Below are 19,318 nucleotides of genomic sequence, written 5' to 3' on the forward strand. Positions count from 1 at the left end.
GCTGCTGAGGAAGAGCCCAGCGTGAGGGGTGGGGAGGAGAAGGGACGGCCCCCCCCGTCTGCCCCCCCACAGCCCCCTCAGCGTCAGTGGCTGAGAGCAGGTGGGATGTAACCTCTGCCGTGGCTTCAGGCACCTCTTACCTGACCTGTTGGAGAAAAATCAGCGATGTGTTTGCATCTTCTCTGCCTAAATATGCATCTGTCTTCCAAATGCTGCCCCTCTCCTTAGGAGCTTGCCTTCCAGGGGATCGTGGTTTTGGGGGGTTGGGGTCATGCTTTTCCAGCACCTGGTGTACAGTAATTTTTTCAGCACCCAGGTTCAGCGGGGGTCCCTTACAGATGCCCTGAAGTAAAGTTCTTCGTATCCCGACTGAGCAGTCCCGACAGTGAGCTTGTAGGTCCCGACAGCAGCTTGAAGAGAAGTTTTGCTACGAACAGCGTGGTCCTTACGGTCATCCTGATGTCCAGTGCTGTCCTCATGACCCAGTGAGGGCTCCTGTGGAAACAGGGGAATTGAGTTGACTGCCCTCATCTGAGTGTCTTTTTTGTGTCTGCAAAGCATTGCTTTTGGCATTACCTTATAGTCAAGTTTTGCTTCCTTTTTCCCTGCAGTGCCTCCCACCCTCCTCACCCAGGACAGACCCCAGGGGCTGTACAGAAAGCCCTCGAGATGGAAGAAGAGAGGGGGGCCAAAGAGGCGAGGCTTCTGCCCCGTCCCCCTTTGCCTTGGAGTGCCTTCGCCTTCATCTTTTGTTCCTTCTGCACCTGGAACTCATCAGTTGCTCCGTTGCCATCTTTCAGCAGTACCAAAATTAGTTCCCCCTCCAGCCTCCGTGCGATGCCCCGTCCCAGCTGCATCACGTCCCCACGCCCCCTCTGGTCTCGTCCCCGTCCCCCGTGCGTGTCTCTGTACCTCTGCCCGTGTCGTGCCTTGGTCCCCGGCTCCTCGTACTTGTCCTGTGCAACCCCGAATGTCTCTGCCCCCGTCTCTGCCCCCCTGATCTGGCCCACGCTCCTGTGGCCGGCTCTGCAGGCCCTGTGTGTGGCCAGGCTTCTGAGCTTGACCGCACCCCTGTGTGTGGCTCCGCCCCCTGCTCTGGGAGGTGCCTCTACACCTGACCACGCCCCCATGCAGCTCTCCGCCCACGTCACGCTTGTCACAGCCCCCTGAGTGTCGCCCCGATCTCCCACACCTGTCTCCACCCCCTCCGTGCTTTGCCCCGCCCTCCCATTTGGGGCTGCGTCCCCCTCCCTTTGTTTCCCCACCCTTCAGGGTTGGCTCTGCCCACACTGTGCTTGGCCCCTCCGTGGGGGAGGGGCTCAGCCGGTGCTGTGGGGAGGGGAAGGTGGCAGGGGGAAAAGAAGGGGTGGGGCCTCAGTTCCTGCTGCAGGGAGCCAAGAGTTAGAGGGGGAAGAGGACCACCCAGACCGGCCCTGCTCCTGCTTGCTGGTTCCTGCTTGCAGGGGGTGGGCAGTGGTGCTGGGCTGCGAGGTGAGAGGTACCGGCCTCCCTGGGGGTGATGTGCTGTGCAGGGCTGGTGGTTGCAACCCAACCGATCTTGGCCACACCTCCTTTCTCTCGCCTTCAGAGTGCCTCAGGAGGTGTCGGCAGCCCCTGGGGAATGAGCTCCCAGCTGTGGCAGGAGCAGGGGATGATGTTCTCTGAATGGCTCCAGCGGGGGCTGGGGTAGCCCAGGTGTGGCCAGTCAGGTTGATGAGGGGGCTTTCCCAAGGGACTGTGGGAAGGGCAATGGGGCGGGGCCCAGGGTATATAAGCCTCCACCTCTACTCCAGCCTCAGTCTGCTCGGGGGCTGTGTGGTCCTTGGAGCTCTGCTGAGCAAGAGGAGCAGGGGTGGGTGCTTCTGGCTGGTCCAGTGGTTGTTTGCTCCGTCTTGTTATTTGTTTTGGTTCCCCAAGTGGTAACATCTACGCCGTTCAATTCTGGAACGGGAAGGTAAGTGGAACACCCAGAGGCTCTTTGGAGGAGTTCAGCATTCTCTAAGAGGTCAGTGTTTACTGATGTGGGACTTGGTGGTGTTACTATTGGTTGGAATTTTTTTATGGCACCTGGTGAAGAGGAACCCTGTGGCTACAGGAACATCCCAGCCCTGTGATGTGGCTTTCCTTGTTGACCATGGCTTCAGGTGCCCGTCCCTCTGAAAGATAAGTGGAATGAGGTGTGGGGAAGGGCTTGGAGGGAGGGGTGGAAGTTAGTGTAGGGGAGAGGGCTGTCCAGGAACAGCCCCTTTTGGTCAGGTGAGGGGACCAGGTTAGATTCCAACACGATGCAAACGTGGGCAGGGCAGCTCCAGCCTTTCTGTGTGGCGGTGTGTAGTTTCTGCTCTCTGTCTTTGTTGTCTTGGAGATTTCTACGGTCTTGATGTCCTTGTTGTGCTCACAGAGCAGGTCTTGCACCTTGGGCACCATCCCTAGGCTCTGAAACACCTTATCAACGCAATCAGTAATGCTTTGTCTTGCATAACAAATTCACGACGTGGAACAGTCTTGTGTATCGTAGGTTTCTCAAAGGTTGTCTTCTAACACGGTCTTCCTAACTGCATCGGCATCTCTAATTGTAGATTTTCTTAAACTGGGACTGGTTCCCTGTATCCTTAGGTCTTGAATCCAGGCTTCTCATTTACCTGTCATCTAAGCTTAGAAAGTAGCTTCTTTTAAAATGTGGTGTCCTTCGACACTCTTGGGGACACAGCGGAGCCTCCGTGTGTCACCGTTGCATCCCTGGATGTCTTCTAGCCCGGCTGTCTTGGATCCTGGAATCGTACATCTTCCTGTGAGTTTCTTCTTGAGGTCGAGTCTCGTGGTTTGCAGCGTTGTGTATGGGATTGGTCTCAGCATTGAGAGTTTGGTTTGGAGCTGCCTTGCCCATATTGTAGGGTCAAGGGCCCTTGAAAGAGTCTTAGTGGAATTGTCCATGTGTCAAGCAGCATTCTGTAGAGCAAAGGTTGGTGGGCTGCAGGAGCAGTTATTTCTCTGGTGTTGTATTGCCTTGGAAGGCATTGGCATCCCCTGTTTTTTGTGTTTTCCGGGTGCCCTCCAAACCTCATTTTGGCACCCCACAAGGCTGGCAGGCAGATGGGCGAGGGGCCGAGGTAAAGGAGCAAGCGGGAGGTGGACATCACAGTGGGCTGCCTGTTGTTTTAGGCCGTACCTCGGCACGTGTTTTTCCTTTGACTTTTGCAGGTGCCACACAAAGCCGTGCGTCGAGGGGCGGTCGGAGAAGGCGAGGCGGTTGCGGTCTGTCTCATCCAGAGATGTTTACGTCGACTCGGTTAAGCGTTGCCCTTTGTTTTTGCAGGCGCTGCGCGTGCCACCTTTGGAGGGGGAAGAGCGCTGGAGCCGAGACGGGACGGTAACGAGGAGATGGTAAAAAGCAGAATAGTAATGTTGCGACTCCTGGTATTTCAGGTGCCAGAAGCGATGGTGGCCACAACGTGTGGAAGGAGGAGGTGAGCAGGGCAAGTCGGGGGTTACGAGGAGCTTGTGGAAGAGGTTGGTATTTAGCTGACGTCGTATTTCTGGTGGCATTGCCGTTTGTTATTGCAGATGAAGAGGAGGAACTTTGTGGTTTTGGGAAGATCCCTGTCAGCCGATGTGGGTTACCTTTCTGTCCAGTGCTTCAGAGCCCCAGCCGCCTGAAAGGTAAGAGAAAGGGAGGATGGTCGGGGAGGGTCTGCGTAGAGTGGTCAAGGTTAGGAATCGCAGGGTCGGGTTTTAAAGTTACCGTAGGGGAGCGGGCTGTCCAGAAGCGGTTCCCTTTGGGTGGCTGATGGGAGCCTGTCCCTCCCCGGCATGATGCTAGCAAGTTCCAGGAATTGAATGAGCATTGGAGGTGAGGTGGTAGTGCAGGGCTCGTGGACCTTAGTGTCTTCTCTCAAGCACAAGAACAGTGTTTTGCCTTTTAGGTGCCCTGAATGACGACGCTTACGGCGTCCAACTATGAAAAGCGTGGGTGAGCGGGAGCTTGCAGGGCTCTTCTGTGAAGCCGGGACATTTGGAAGAGAACGGGGCTGGCCGGTGCTGGACTTAGTGCTGAATATTCTGGTAGGTGTTTTGGTGTTGTGGTCGTGTGTGTGTGTGTGTGTGGGGGGGGGGGGGTTTGGTTTGTTTGTTTTGGTTTTGTGGTGTGGTTTTTTTTATTTTTCAGTGCAGGTGGTGAAGGGGAACCTTGCAAGTTGATGTTTATCCCAAGCCGCTCCTGGTTTGTTTTTTTTTTTTCCTGGCTAACTATGGCTTTGAGGAGCCAGTCCTCTGAAAGATAAGTTGAGGGCCCAGGGGTGGGTGGGGAGGGACTGAGCAGAGGAGTCGAGGTTGGGAATTGCAGGTGGTGTTTTGAAGTTAGCGTAAGGGAGAGGGTTGTCTGGGAGCAGCCCCCTTTGGGTACGTGAAGGGAACAGGTTACTTTTCAGTACGATTCCAGCACGGGCAGGGCAGCTCCAGCCTTGGTGTTTGGGGTTGTGTGTTTTGTGTTGTCAGTCTTTGTGTTGTCAGCCTGTTGTCTTAGAGCTTCCTCAGGCCTTGATGGTCCTCTGTGTCCTCACAGAGCAAGTCCCGCATCTTGGGCATCCTCCCTGGAAAGCCTTTCCTGATCAGCACGGCGCTGATCAGCAGCGTGTTATTCCGCACGACGAGTCTAAATTGCGGATCGGTCTCTTGACTTGGAAGTTTCTTGTTTGTCATCTTCTGAAACATCACTGCCAACTGCATCAGCATCTGGACTCATTCCCCGCATCCTTGCGTCCTCAGGTCTTGAAGGCGGCTCCTCGGGCATCCGTCGCTTCGTTCCCTCGCTTTGCAGACGCATCGCCGTAGGTCTTATTGCCCAAAAGTCTTGGATTCCAGAGTCCCTCTTCTTGCTGCGAGTTTTATCTTGAGGTCAAGTCTTGTGACTCACGTGGCTATGTCTTTGTTCAGTCTGTGCCTGTGAGTGTTTGGTTTGGAGCTGCCCTGCCCGCTGTGTAGGATCAGGGACCGTGGGAAGTGCCATTAACTGACCGACTCAGTGCTGAGCAGCTTCCCAGTGATTTGCATAATCCTGTTTTTCAGATCCCACGTGTCAATGACCATCAAGAAACAGATGGAGGAGGAGAGGAGGCCGCCATCCGATGGTTGGTCAGGGTGTGCAGTCGGTGGGAAGGTGCCCCCTTGGCTACCTGACCGCATTATGGTTTGTTGTCATTTTGAAGGCGGAAGCGGCGAGCGAAGCGGGATACGGGCACTGGAGGTGGCTGCGGCGAGGTGAGCAAAGGCTGGTGGGCTGGAGGAGCAGTTATTCTCAGGGGTTGTTTTATTGGTTGGTCACGAACATCCCTTGTTGTTTGTGTTTTTTTTCAGGTGCACTCCTAACCTCATTTTGGCACTCCAAAGAGAGGGCAGGCAGATGGGTGAGAGGCCGAGGTAAAGAAGCAGGAGATGGACATAGCAGCGGGCTGCCTGTGGTTGGGGGCAATATCTCAGCGTGTGCCTTTTGCTTTGACTTTTGCAGGTGCCACACGCAGTGCCGGAGTGACAAAGCCATGTCTTGAGGAACAGTTGGAGAAGGTGAGATGGCTGTGGGCTGGGTCAGCCACGTGTTAACGTCAACTCTGTTAAACGTTTCCCTTATTTTTCCGGTGCCGTGCGTGCCACCTTTGGAACCGGATGAGCGTTGAAGGTGAGCTGGGGTGGTAGAAAGTGGGTTCATGGAGCTGGTGGCTACTGATCAGCAGAACAGTAACTCTTTCTCTTGGTCTTTTAGGTGCCCAAAGCAGTGGTGGACACAGCATTCAACTCTGGATCACGGAGGTGAGTGGAACTGCGTGGGGTTCTTTTGAGGTGGCGGGTGTAGTATAAGTGGTTGTTGATGGCCGAAGCGCACCTTATTGGTGACACTGTTTCTGATTTTCCTTTTTTTCTGATTGCAGGTGATGAAGAGGAACATACCTGCATAGATTCAAAACCAGCATCCCTCAGGAAGGTAAGCTGAGGGACTGAACTGAAGTGCTGAGGTCGGGAGTTGTTGCAGAAGGGATTTGGAAGTTTTCTGAGCAAAGGCTGGTGTGGGCTGCTGTTGATCGGGGCAATATCTCAGCACGTGGCTTTTGCTTTGATTTTTGCAGGTGCCACACACTGCCTTGGAGGTACAAAGCCACGTGTAGAGGAGCAGTTGGAGAAGGCGAGATGGTTGTGGGCCAGGTCAGCTAGGTGTTTAATCTCAATTGAGTTAAGTGTTTCTCTTTGTTTTGCCAGGGTTTTTTTGGTGTAGGGTTGGTTGGTTTTGTTTCTTGGTTTATGTGTGTGTGTGTGTGTGTTTTGTTTGTTTATTTTGTTTTGTTTGTTTTTTGTCACCTTTGAAGCTGAGTGTTAGAGGTAAGCTGGGGTGGTAATTTAGGAGGTTCATGTAGGTAGTGACTTCTTTCAAGCCAAACTGTGGTTTTGTGTATTTTAGGTGCCTTTCGTTGATGAGTCCTGCAGTGCCTAATTCTGTGATGAGCAGGTGGGTGAGACCTCACAGGACTCTTGAGAAGCTGGGTCTTCTCTAAGAGGTTGGTGATGGCTCACGTTGGAATTTCTGGTGACAATTATTATGTGTGGTGATGTGATTTTTTTGCTTGTTTGTTTTTTTCTTGTTCAGCAGATGATGAACGGGAAACTTGAGGCTGCAGGAATATCCCTGTGGATAGTTTTGTCTTTCCTTGATGACCATGGCTTTGGACCCTACCACCAAAGATAAGTGGAGGGACTGGGGATGGGAAGAAGGGACGAAGCTGGGAACGGCAGGGAGCGGTTTTGAAGTTAGAATTGGGGAGAGGGTTGTCTGGGAGCAGCTTGCTTTGGTCAGGTGAAGGGGGCAGATGAGTTTAACGCATCGGTTTGGTGTGGGCAGGGCAGCTCCAGCCTTTGTGTGTGGTGGTGTGTACTTTGTGTTGTCTGTCTTGAGTGTTTTATAACTTCTTCATCCCTCGACGTCCTCTCTGTCCTCACAGAATGAGTCCCTCATCTTGGGCATCATCCCTGGAAGGTCTTCTCTCATCAGCACAGTACTAGTCAGCAGCATCATCTTCTTTCATGACAAGTTAAATACACAGATTATTCTTGCATCTGGGAGGTTTCTTGATGGTGGTATTCTGAAGCATTTTTCCATATTAATCAGCATCTCTGGTCATGGATTTTTGCAGAGTAGCACTTGTTCTCTGCATCCTTAGGTCCTGAAGCCCGGGTCGGTGGGCATCTGTTGATTCAGCCCCTCACTTCACATCCGCATCGCTGTAGGTCTTCTTGCCCAACAGTCTTGGATCCCAGGGATATTCTTCTTACTCAGTTCTCTCTTGAGATCACATCTCATGATTTGCAGGGCTGTGTCTGGAGTTGGTCTGAGTATTTGGCTTGGAGCTGCTTTTCCCAGAGTTGTAGGGTCAGGATTTTTTGGAAGAGCCCTAAAGGACTAGTCCAGTGGCACTGTCGGGCAGTGTTCCAGTGACTTGTGTATCACTGTTTTTCAGATCCCATGTGAATAGGACGCACGTGACAGAGCAGCAGGAGAGAAGAGCGTCATCCAAAAATTAGTCAGCATTTGGTGCTGGAGTGAAGGTCCCTCTCCTGGCTACCTGACCACATTATGGTTTGTTTGTCCTTTTGAAGGTGAGAGCAGCCAGCGAAGCAGAATATCTGTTCCGGAGGTGGCTCTGGCAAGGTGAGCAAAGGCCGGTGTGCTGGAGGAGCAGTTATTTCTCGGGTGTTTTATTGTTGTTGAAGGCATTGGCATCCCCTGTTTTTTGTGTTTTCCAGGTGTCCTCCGAACCTACTTTTGGCACCCCACGAGGATGGCAGGCAGATGGGTGAGAGGCTGAGGCACTACCTCAGCATGTTCCTTTTGCTTTGACTTTTGCAGGACAACCATCCTTGTAGGGACAAAGACACACATTTAGGAGGGGTCGGAGAAGGTGAGATGGTGGTGGGCTGGGTCAGCCATGTATTTTACATCAAGTCACTTAAACGTTTCCTTTTGGTTTTGCAGGCGCTGTGCGTGCCACCTTTGGAACCGGATGAGCGTCGAAGTTGAGTTGAGTTGGTAGCGAGGGGTTCGTGGGGCTGGTGACTTCTGATCAGCAGAACAGGAACTCTTTCTCTCGGTGTTTCAGGTGCCCCAATCAACGGTGGCGATAGCGTTCAACTCTGGAAGGAGAAGGTGCGTGGTATACCACGGGGCTCCCTCGAGGAGGTGAGTGCAGCGGAAGTAGCGTGCGTTGGCTTAGGTGGGACTTGTGCCAGCGCTGTTTGTGATCTGTGGGTTGTGTTTTTTCCTTTTTTACGTCTAGGGGATGAAGAGGAACCGTGCGACTGGAAGCACATCCCAGTCAAACAATGTGGTTTTCGTTACCGACCGTGGCTTTGTGCTGCTGTCGATCTTGAAGATAAGTTGAGAGCCCAGGGGCGGGTGGGGAGGGACTGAGCAGAGGAGTCGAGGCTGGGAATTGCTGGTGGTGTTTTGAAGTTAGCGTAAGGGAGAGGGTTGTCTGGGAGCAGCCCCCTTTGGGTAAGTGAAGGGAACAGGTTACTTTTCAGTACGATTCCAGCACGGGCAGGGCAGCTCCAGCCTTGGTGTTTGGGGTTGTGTGTTTTGTGTTGTCAGTCTTTGTGTTGTCAGCCTGTTGTCTTAGAGCTTCCTCAGGCCTTGATGGTCCTCTGTGTCCTCACAGAGCAAGTCCCGCATCTTGGGCATCCTCCCTGGAAAGCCTTTCCTGATCAGCACGGCGCTGCTCAGCAGCGTGTTATTCCGCACGACGAGTCTAAATTGCGGATCGGTCTCTTGACTTGGAAGTTTCTTGTTTGTCATCTTCTGAAACATCACTGCCAACTGCATCAGCATCTGGACTCATTCCCCGCATCCTTGCGTCCTCAGGTCTTGAAGGCGGCTCCTCGGGCATCCGTCGCTTCATTCCCTCACTTTGCAGAAGCATCGCCGTAGGTCTTATTGCCCAAAAGTCTTGGATTCCAGAGTCTCTCTTCTTGCTGCGAGTTTTATCTTGAGGTCAGGTCTTTTGACTCACGTGGCTGTGTCTTTGGTCAGTCTGTGGATGTGAGTGTTTGGCTTTGAGCTGCCCTGCCCGCTGTGTAGGATCAGGGGCCACGGTGAGTGCCACAACCTGACCGACTCGGTGCTGAGCAGCTTCCCAGTGATTTACATAATCCTGTTTTTCAGATCCCACATGTCAATGACCATCAAGAAACAGACGGAGGAGGGGAGGAGGCCACTATCCGAAGGTTGGTCACGGTGTGCAGTCGGTGGGAAGGTGCCCCCCTTGGCTACCTGACCGCATTATGGTTTGTTGTCATTTTGAAGGCAGAAGCGGCGAGCGAAGCGGGATACGGGCACTGGAGGTGGCTGCGGCGAGGTGAGCAAAGGCTTGTGGGCTGAAGGAGCGGTTATTTTTCAGGTGCTGTACTGTTGGTTGGTCATGAACATCCCTTGTTGTTTGTGGTTTTTTTTGGTGCCCTCCTAACCTCATTTTGGCACTCCAAAGAGAGGGCAGGCAGATGGGTGAGAGGCCGAGGTAAAGAAGCAGGAAATGGATATCATTTGCAGGTGCCACACAAAGCCGTGCGTCGAGGAGCGGTCGGAGAAGGCGAGGCGGTTGCGGTCTGTCTCATCCAGAGATGTTTACGTCGACTCGGTTAAGCGTTGCCCTTTGTTTTTGCAGGCGCTGCGCGTGCCACCTTTGGGGGGAAGAGCGCTGGAGCCGAGACGGGACGGTAACGAGGAGATGGTAAAAAGCAGAATAGTAATGTTGCGACTCCTGGTATTTCAGGTGCCAGAAGCGATGGTGGCCACAACGTGTGGAAGGAGGAGGTGAGCAGGGCAAGTCGGGGGTTACGAGGAGCTTGTGGAAGAGGTTGGTATTTAGCTGACGTCGTATTTCTGGTGGCATTGCCGTTTGTTATTGCAGATGAAGAGGAGGAACTTTGTGGTTTTGGGAAGATCCCTGTCAGCCGATGTGGGTTACCTTTCTGTCCAGTGCTTCAGAGCCCCAGCCGTCTGAAAGGTAAGAGAAAGGGAGGATGGTCGGGGAGGGTCTGCGTAGAGTGGTCAAGGTTAGGAATCGCAGGGTCGGGTTTTAAAGTTACCGTAGGGGAGCGGGCTGTCCAGAAGCGGTTCCCTTTGGGTGGCTGATGGGAGCCTGTCCCTCCCCGGCATGATGCTAGCAAGTTCCAGGAATTGAATGAGCATTGGAGGTGAGGTGGTAGTGCAGGGCTCGTGGACCTTAGTGTCTTCTCTCAAGCACAAGAACAGTGTTGTGCCTTTTAGGTGCCCTGAATGACGACGCTTACGGCGTCCAACTCTGAAAAGCGTGGGTGAGCGGGAGCTTGCAGGGCTCTTCTGTGAAGCCGGGACATTTGGAAGAGAACGGGGCTGGCCGGTGCTGGACTTCGTGCTGAATATTCTGGTAGGTGTTTTGGTGTTGTGGTTATGTGTGTGGAGTTTTTTTTGTTTGCTTGTTTTGGTGTTGTGGTGTGACTTTTTTTTTTTTAATGCAGGTGGCAAAGCGGAACCTTGCAAGTTGAGGATTATTCTGGGCTGCCCCTGTCTATTTTCCTGGCTAACCACGACTTTGGAGAGCCAGTCCTCTGAAAGATAAGTTGAGGGACCAGTGGTGTAGAGGGGTCAAGGCTGGTGGGAGTTGTGGAAGGGGTTTTGAAGTTAGTGTAGGGGAGAGGGCAGTCTGGGAGCAGGCTCCTTTGGTCAGGTGAAGGAAGTGGGTTAATTTCTGATGTGATGCCAGTGCGGGCAGGGCAGCTCCGGCCTTGGTGTGTGGTGGTGTGTAGTTTGTGTTGTATGTCTTTGTCTTAAAGCTTTCTCAGGCCTTGATGTCCTCTCAGAGCAAGTCCTGCATCTTGGGCATCATCCCTGGCAGGCCTTTACTCATCAGTACTAGTCAGCAGCATCTTCTTCTTGCGTGACAACTTTGAAGCGTAGATAAGTCTTTCATCTGGGAAGTTTCCTGTTGGTCATCTTCTGAAACATCATCTCCAATGGCATCAGTATCATCTGTGGTCGTGGATTTTCCTAGAGTGGGACTTTGTTCCCCGCATCCTCGTGTCATCAGGTCTTGAAGCCCGGGTTCTTTGGCATCCCTTGATTCAGCCTCTCGTTTTGCAGTTGCATCGCCGTAGGTCTTCTTGCCCAACAGTCTTGGATCCCAGAGATATTCTTTTTGCTTGGTGTTCTCTTGAGATCGAGTCTCGTGATTTGGAGGGCTGTGTCTCGAACTGGTCTGAGTGTTTGGCTTGGAGCTGCCCTTCCCGGAGTTGTAGGGTTAGGGTTTGCTGGAAGAGCCATAACTGAATAGTTCAGCTGTTGGGCAGTGTTCCAGTGACTTGTGTATCACTGTTTTTCAGATCCCGTGTGACAAGGATGTACATGAAAGAGCGGGACGAGAGAAGAGCGCCGTCCAAAGGTTAGTCAGTGTTGGAGTGAAGGTCCCTCTCCTGGCTACCTGACCACATTATGGTTTGTTTGTCCTTTTGAAGGTGAGAGCAGCCAGCGAAGCAGAATATCTGTTCCGGAGGTGGCTCTGGCAAGGTGAGCAAAGGCCGGTGTGCTGGAGGAGCAGTTATTTCTCGGGTGTTTTATTGTTGTTGAAGGCATTGGCATCCCCTGTTTTTTGTGTTTTCCAGGTGTCCTCCGAACCTACTTTTGGCACCCCACGAGGATGGCAGGCAGATGGGTGAGAGGCTGAGGCACTACCTCAGCATGTTCCTTTTGCTTTGACTTTTGCAGGTGCCACAACCATCCTTGTAGGGACAAAGACACACATTTAGGAGGGGTCGGAGAAGGTGAGATGGTGGTGGGCTGGGTCAGCCATGTATTTTACATCAAGTCACTTAAACGTTTCCTTTTGGTTTTGCAGGCGCTGTGCGTGCCACCTTTGGAACCGGATGAGCGTCGAAGTTGAGTTGAGTTGGTAGCGAGGGGTTCGTGGGGCTGGTGACTTCTGATCAGCAGAACAGGAACTCTTTCTCTCGGTGTTTCAGGTGCCCCAATCAACGGTGGCGATAGCGTTCAACTCTGGAAGGAGAAGGTGCGTGGTATACCACGGGGCTCCCTCGAGGAGGTGAGTGCAGCGGAAGTAGCGTGCGTTGGCTTAGGTGGGACTTGTGCCAGCGCTGTTTGTGATCTGTGGGTTGTGTTTTTTCCTTTTTTACGTCTAGGGGATGAAGAGGAACCGTGCGACTGGAAGCACATCCCAGTCAAACAATGTGGTTTTCGTTACCGACCATGGCTTTGTGCTGCTGTCGATCTTGAAGATAAGTTGAGAGCCCAGGGGCGGGTGGGGAGGGGCTGAGCAGAGGAGTCGAGGCTGGGAATTGCTGGTGGTGTTTTGAAGTTAGCGTAAGGGAGAGGGTTGTCTGGGAGCGGCACCCTTTGGGTGGGTGAAGGAACAGGTTACTTTCCAGTACGATTCCAGCGTGGGCAGGGCAGCTCCAGCTTCGGTGTGTGGGGTTGTGTGTTTTGTGTTGTCAGTCTTTGCTGTCTTAGAGCTTCCTGAGGCCTTGATGGTCCTCTGTGTCCTCACAGAGCAAGTCCCGCATCTTGGGCATCCTCCCTGGAAAGCCTTTCCTGATCAGCACGGCGCTGCTCAGCAGCGTGTTATTCCGCACGACGAGTCTAAATTGCAGATCGGTTTCTTGATGGCTGTCTTCTGCAACGTCATTCTCAATTGCATTGTCATCTGATCTCTGTCCACCCAGTTTCCCTGAGGGGGACTCATTCCCCGCATCCGTGCGTCCTCAGGTCTCGAATGCGGTTTCTCGGGCATCCGTCGCTTCGTTCCCTCGCTTTGCAGACGCACCGCCGTAGGTCTTATTGCCCAAAAGTCTTGGGTTCCAGAGTCCCTCACAGGACAAGTAATATTGAACATCATCCCCATGGTGTTGAACACATTTAGTCATCATCATCATAGTGCCATCTGGATCCTTCTTGTCTTGCATCTTGCAAATTTCTTGATAGGCATCTTTTGTAATCTTTTTTATGAACGAATGAGCATCTCTGGTCATAAATTTTCCACATTTGCAACCTTGTCTCTGCATCCTTAGGTCTTGATGCTAGTCTTCTTGTACATCTGATATGTTATTTTGAAGAGTAATTATTGTAACAGGAAGTGTTCTATGACACTTGATGTCACCATGGGGCCTCCTTGCCTCACCCTTGCATCCCTGTAGATCTTCTTGGCCAACTTCTTGGAGCCCAGAGTAATTCTTTTGGGGAGTTTTCTATTAATGTTTCATCTTGTAGCTTGCAGTGGTGTGTCTTGGGTTGGTCTGTGTTTGTGTGTTTGGCCTGGAGCTCCTCTGCCCAGATTGTAGAGTTGGGGATATTGAAGAGCCATAAGGGTCTCTGGTGATGTTTGCCTGTAGTTTTTAGGCCACAATTTTACAGTGATCTTATGTCGAGCAGCCATACTCAGGCTGGGTGGGCAGTTGCTTTGATGGTGTTTGAAGGTGATGGGACCCTCATGAGAGGGTTTTTCCTGTGCAGCGCAGGAGATCGACCCTCTCAGTAGTTAACGGTTGTATGTGTATGGGTTTAAAGTTGTGGGGCTGTGTTTATTAATGGCATGAGGGTAGTAATACTCTAGATGGGTTTCCTAACTAGGATTGAGATGTCTGGAATTGTCTGTCCATTGTTCAGAGTTCCAGTGACTTGTGTAACACTTTCTTTCAGATGCAAAGGACAAATACGCGCTCGTGAGAAGAAACGAGGGAGCAGAGTGCAGTCAGGTCAGTCAGTGTGTAGTGCTGGAGGGATTGTGCTTCTGGTAGCTACCTGATTACAGTGTGTGTTTAACTCATTTTGAAGGTAGAAGCAGTAAGCGAAGTGGGATAGTCACTGAAGGTGACTGGGGTGAGGTGAGTGACGACTAGTGGGACCAAAGAGCAGTTATTTTTCGGGTGTGTTGTTGAAGTTAGAAGCATCAGTTGATGTTTATAGGTTCTATTGTAGTCACCATGTGACAACAAGAAAATTGCAGAGGCTGGGTATGCAAATTGCCAAGGTAAAGGAGTAAGAGATGGGAATTGTTGCAGGCAGGGTGCTGTTTGAGACAGCATCTTGGTACATTCCTTTTGTTTTTTGCAAATATCCTAAGCAGGCTCACTGGGACAAAGCTGCTGACTATAGCAAGTAGTCCGAGGCAAGGTCAGTGTCAAAGAGCAGAGAATAATGTGGCTACTCAGTGAAGCAGTTACTTTTTTGCATGAACTTTGTAGGCCACTTTTGGGACTGGATGAGCATTTGAGGTGAACTGGGGTAGTAGCGAGGATGAACATGGAGCTGGTGACTTCCTTCAAGTATACCTGTCATTTTGTCTCTTGGTGTAGCTTGGGTTCTACAAACAATGACAGATGCAGTATCTGGCATCGAATGGGTACAGAGCAGGTGAGGGGAAGCCCATGGTGCTAATCACAGAATTACCTCTATTAGAAAAGACCTTCAAGATCATAGAGTCCAACCATTAACCTTACACTGACAAGAACTTAAGCCATATCCCTAAGTTAAGCTATTTCTATATGACTTGGGGGGTGTCTTTAGGGATGATGAGTACTTCAAGGGATGGTGAAGGAGGTTGTCACAGAAGAGGTTTGACAACCCATAGGATTCTTCCGGATGCTTCCTGCTGGCACTCTGCTTTTGCTTTTTTTTTTTTTTTTTTTTTTTTTTTTTTTTTTTTTTTTTTTTATGAAGTCAAGCCTGGTGATTGCAGAAATATACCAGTTACCTGATGTGCCTTTTCTTGAGGAAGGAATCTGATCCCTGGCCTGCTGCAAGCTAAGCTGGGAGACCAGGAACAACTGCCTTTCAGCATGAATATAGATAGAAGATGGGAAGAGAGAGTCCAAAACAGAAATGCCTCTCATTCAAAGATGTTGCATTTTGGAAACTCCCCATCAGAGCAGATCCCAAAAGAGTCTGCGGAAGTCACCAGCAACAAGACTCTTTCCTCCTCCTTCAAAAAAAGAGAAAGTCATTCTCAAGATGGAAGCACAGCACATCTTTCTCAAGTTGATGGTGTTTCTGGCTTTGTGGGTCACAATTGCAGCAGTTGAGATGATGAAAGTGCATTCCTCTGCACGTTTTGGTACATCCAGATGTATTAACAAATCAGAGAGTCCTTTTTGGTAAGTTTATATACTGCAGCAGTGGGGATTTGTTTGACTCCTGCAGTTTTACCCTCCCTTCTCCCCATCATCCTTCAAAAATTAAAGCCAAAGAGTTATCACAGACTTTTTTTGTATCATAAATGTAACAAAAACAGTTGTGTAAAGTACGAACTGCATTGTTTAGACGCTAACAGCCCCTGCTAACATGCTTTAGATCTCGTATTACCTAGTTTAGCTAATTATCTATTCTAAATCTTTGAACAGAGAGACAGCTGGATGCTGCAGGTATCTTTTGCTGGTGTTTTGATGGAGTGCTCTGAAGTACTATGTTTCTGTCTCCCTCTAAATGGGATGTTTCCCTGGGGGTTTGGTAGCATCTCCTTTGGGCAGCTATCCCGGTTGTGTAACACACAAAAAATTCCTGGTCAAATTATCCCTGTGTTTGAGATAGAAAATGTAATGGTATCAGTGTACAGTTGTACAAGTTACATGAATGCAGAAAGGAAGTGAAATACTTGCCTATAGAAGTATTTAAATAGCATATGTATGAACATGTGGACACCTCGTGAGCAGATGGTGAATTTATTTTTTTACTTTCAGGAGTCATTTTTTACTTTCAGCTTTGTCTAAGCAGCATGCAGCGCCACTACTGCGGCAGCGTGTGTGTAGGTGTCTCTCGTGATCCAAGTAGAGGCAGCCATACAGGGTTCTCTACCCCAGCAGTGGAATAAGGAAGGATGGAAGCTTTTTCTGCCCCCAGCAAGAGCGTTGCTTTGATGTTACGAATGTAATGACAAATCCTGCCTAATAGTCTTCCTAGATGTGTTTTAAGCACTGGAGTTACAGTGGGGAGGGGTAAAGGGCTGTGAGGGCTGTCAGGGTGTCTGGTAGAGGTGAGGGGGGAGTGTGGGACCAGGAGGGACGGGGGATATTTTGCTCCAGGGATTCTGTGTGAGTGCATCAAAGCTGATGTATAGGTCAAAGCAGATATTAGATGTGTAAATGGGTATTTAAATGCTTGCTGGCTTGCTGACAGACACCAGTCCTCCAGCAACTGGAAACAGCATGTGAAGCAGCCAAACAAACTCTCTATTTTGGACCTTTAGAAACCGGATGTTCCCCATTACTCAGCTGCACTCTATGTTCTTTTTTTGTCCTCCTGTAACCAGAAGGAGCCAGACAGTCAGCTGCTCACTGTTCTCTGTAGTGAAATGAGGCAACCAGGTGCCACTAATTGCCAGGTAGTGGGCATGAGCTTGTGTTAAACCCACCTGTGCCTGATTAGGGCAGGCCCCAACTGCACATGAGCAGGATTAGGGGGCCAATAAAAGGTGAGGCCTGGAGCACAATCTCACTCAGCTCATTCCTGAGCAAGCCAGGAGATAGGTTAGCTGATTCCAGAGCAGTAGCTCTGAGCCAGGCTCGGCAACCCTGAGGGCAATAGACTCAGAGCACTATTCGTGAGTTTCTGCTGAAACGCCTGTTTGGACCTCGGAGCGCCGTGCCCTAAGAGAGGTTCGTCTTGCGACAGTTCTCTCTTTTGGTCCTCCAGCAACAAGGTAAGGTGGGGCTTAATGGATAAGAGGTAATGGAGAAATTCTGATTGGACATAAGTTCATTTTTCACCATGTGGACAGTAAAAGATTGGAATGGTCTCCCAGGAGAAGTGCTAGATTCCTCCCGTTGTAGAAAGTGTTAAGACATCGAATCCATAGTATTAGGTAGAGGGATGGACCAGATGGTCTTTGAGGGCCCCTTCCAACACGAGTGATTAAATGAATCTATGAAGTAAGAGAGAAAATTGACAGGTTTTGGCGAAGATCAGAGGATCTCCCAGATGGTGTGTTTCTACGCTCAGGGGACATTGGGGGCTCTTAAATTTTTAACTTTGAGTTTGTCCGATTTCTGGAGACTCATTTGTAGTTTTCCGGTAACAAAATGGCCGGCTTCCGGAGACTCATTTGTAGTTTTTCGCTAAAAAGATGGCCGACTTCCGGTAACAAAATGGCCGGCTTCCGGAGACTCATTTGTAGTTTTTCGTTAAAAAGATGGCCGACTTCCGGTAACAAAATGGCCGGCTTCCGGAGACTCATTTGTAGTTTTTCGCTAAAAAGATGGCCGACTTCCGGTAACAAAATGGCCGACTTCCGGAGACTCATTTGTAGTTTTCCGGTAGAAAGATGGCCGACTTCCGGAGACTCATTTGTAGTTTTCCGGTAAAAAAATGGCCGACTTCCGGTAACAAAATGGCCGACTTCCGGAGACTCATTTGTAGTTTTCCGGTAAAAAGATGGCGGACTTCCGGTAACAAGATGGCCGACTTCCGGTGACTCATTTGTAGTTTTCCGGTAGAAAGATGGCCGACTTCCGGAGACTCATTTGTAGTTTTCCGGTAAAAAAATGGCCGACTTCCGGTAACAAAATGGCCGACTTCCGGAGACTCATTTGTAGTTTTCCGGTAAAAAGATGGCGGACTTCCGGTAACAAGATGGCCGACTTCCGGTGACTCATTTGTAGTTTTCCGGTAAAAAAATGGCCGACTTCCGGTAACAAAATGGCCGACTTCCGGAGACTCATTTGTAGTTTTCCGGTAAAAAAATGGCCGACTTCCGGTAACAAAATGGCCGACTTCCGGAGACTCATTTGTAGTTTTCCGGTAGAAAGATGGCCGACTTCCGGTGACAAGATGGCCGACTTCCGGAGACTCATTTGTAGTTTTCCGGTAAAAAATGGCCGACTTCCGGTAACAAAATGGCCGACTTCCGGAGACTCGTTTGTAGTTTTCCGGTAGAAAGATGGCCGACTTCCGGAGACTCATTTGTAGTTTTCCGGTAAAAAGATGGCCGACTTCCGGTAACAAAATGGCCGACTTCCGGAGACTCATTTGTAGTTTTCCGGTAGAAAGATGGCCGACTTCCGGTGACAAGATGGCCGACTTCCGGAGACTCATTTGTAGTTTTCCGGTAGAAAGATGGCCGACTTCCGGAGACTCATTTGTAGTTTTCCGGTAAAAAGATGGCCGACTTCCGGTAACAAAATGGCCGACTTCCGGAGACTCATTTGTAGTTTTCCGGTAGAAAGATGGCCGACTTCCGGTGACAAGATGGCCGACTTCCGGAGACTCATTTGTAGTTTTCCGGTAAAAAAATGGCCGACTTCCGGTAACAAAATGGCCGACTTCCGGAGACTCATTTGTAGTTTTCCGGTAGAAAGATGGCCGACTTCCGGAGACTCATTTGTAGTTTTTCGCTCAAAAGATGCCCAACTGCCCGTCAATGGTTTTGTATCTTCTTATATTCAGTGCGTGGCAGCGTGTATTGTGGTGTTCAATTCTTAGCAGTCATCGGATTGTTTCGTTTCTGGAGACAGCGCATCTGACACATAGGACCAATCTTAACCCTGTTATGTGAGGTAACAAGGGAAAAGTGTGAGTTTGCAGAAGTGAACAGCACAGTGATTTGGAATTAACAGAAGAGGCTTAACAAAAGGTTTTGGATTTATGATCCTCACAAATAAGAAGAGATCTCAAACAAATCTCTAAACGGGTTACACAGAACTTGGAGCCCGGGGGAGAAAATTACCAGAAGCAGAAAACAACTCCACTTTGAGAGTTATCAGTGTTATAAATTACTGACTCAATATTCTGTTAATAGTTTAATTTAATTAATAAAATTGCAATAAGCAAAACAGCGCTGGGTGCGTGGGGAGTCTCCGCTCCACTCGCACACATGCCTTAAAGTTTAATCTTTTATCTTACATTCCATACCTTAATACATGTTCAGAACTATTCTAGTACATATTCATGACTGTTCAAGGAATAGGCTGGATTATGTTTATTAGTTCTTGGGAGAAGCAGGCCTTCGAAGGCGCATGCCCACTTTATCTCTGGGGATCTTTTTGACCCCCATCTGGTGGTCATTGGATGAAGTCAATGTCTGCCTCAGTTTCCCCTCTCGTTACCCTTCGATTCCACATATGCGCTCCTTCCCTCTTTCCTGTGCAACGCTCTGCAGTCAGCAGTAAAACCACCTTAAATTGCAACGCTATGTGGTGAGCAGAAAAATCAGCTTAGATTAGCACAACAGGATGTACATTGTAGTGTTTTCAGGGCACAGAAACTGTGCATGTCTTGTTTCTTGTTCCCTTAAGCTTTGTAGTTACG

General features: G+C 50.1%; 2 long non-coding RNA genes across 2 annotated transcripts; both read left to right on the top strand.

Moving 5' to 3' along the window:
• The first annotated feature begins 5,992 nt into the window (after window positions 1-5,992).
• LOC139803116 (uncharacterized) lies at window positions 5,993-6,715 on the top strand. The gene is made up of 3 exons (XR_011728890.1): window positions 5,993-6,192; window positions 6,446-6,542; window positions 6,632-6,715. It is a non-coding gene; the product is annotated as an uncharacterized lncRNA (long non-coding RNA).
• A 1,175-nt stretch (window positions 6,716-7,890) lies between these two features.
• Window positions 7,891-8,420, top strand: LOC139803271 (uncharacterized). Its single transcript, XR_011728957.1, has 3 exons — window positions 7,891-7,940; window positions 8,015-8,218; window positions 8,316-8,420. It is a non-coding gene; the product is annotated as an uncharacterized lncRNA (long non-coding RNA).
• The last annotated feature ends 10,898 nt before the right edge of the window (window positions 8,421-19,318 follow it).

Source organism: Heliangelus exortis, chromosome 15 (genome assembly GCF_036169615.1).
Source record: "Heliangelus exortis chromosome 15, bHelExo1.hap1, whole genome shotgun sequence".
NCBI classification, from domain to species: Eukaryota; Metazoa; Chordata; class Aves; order Apodiformes; family Trochilidae; genus Heliangelus; species Heliangelus exortis.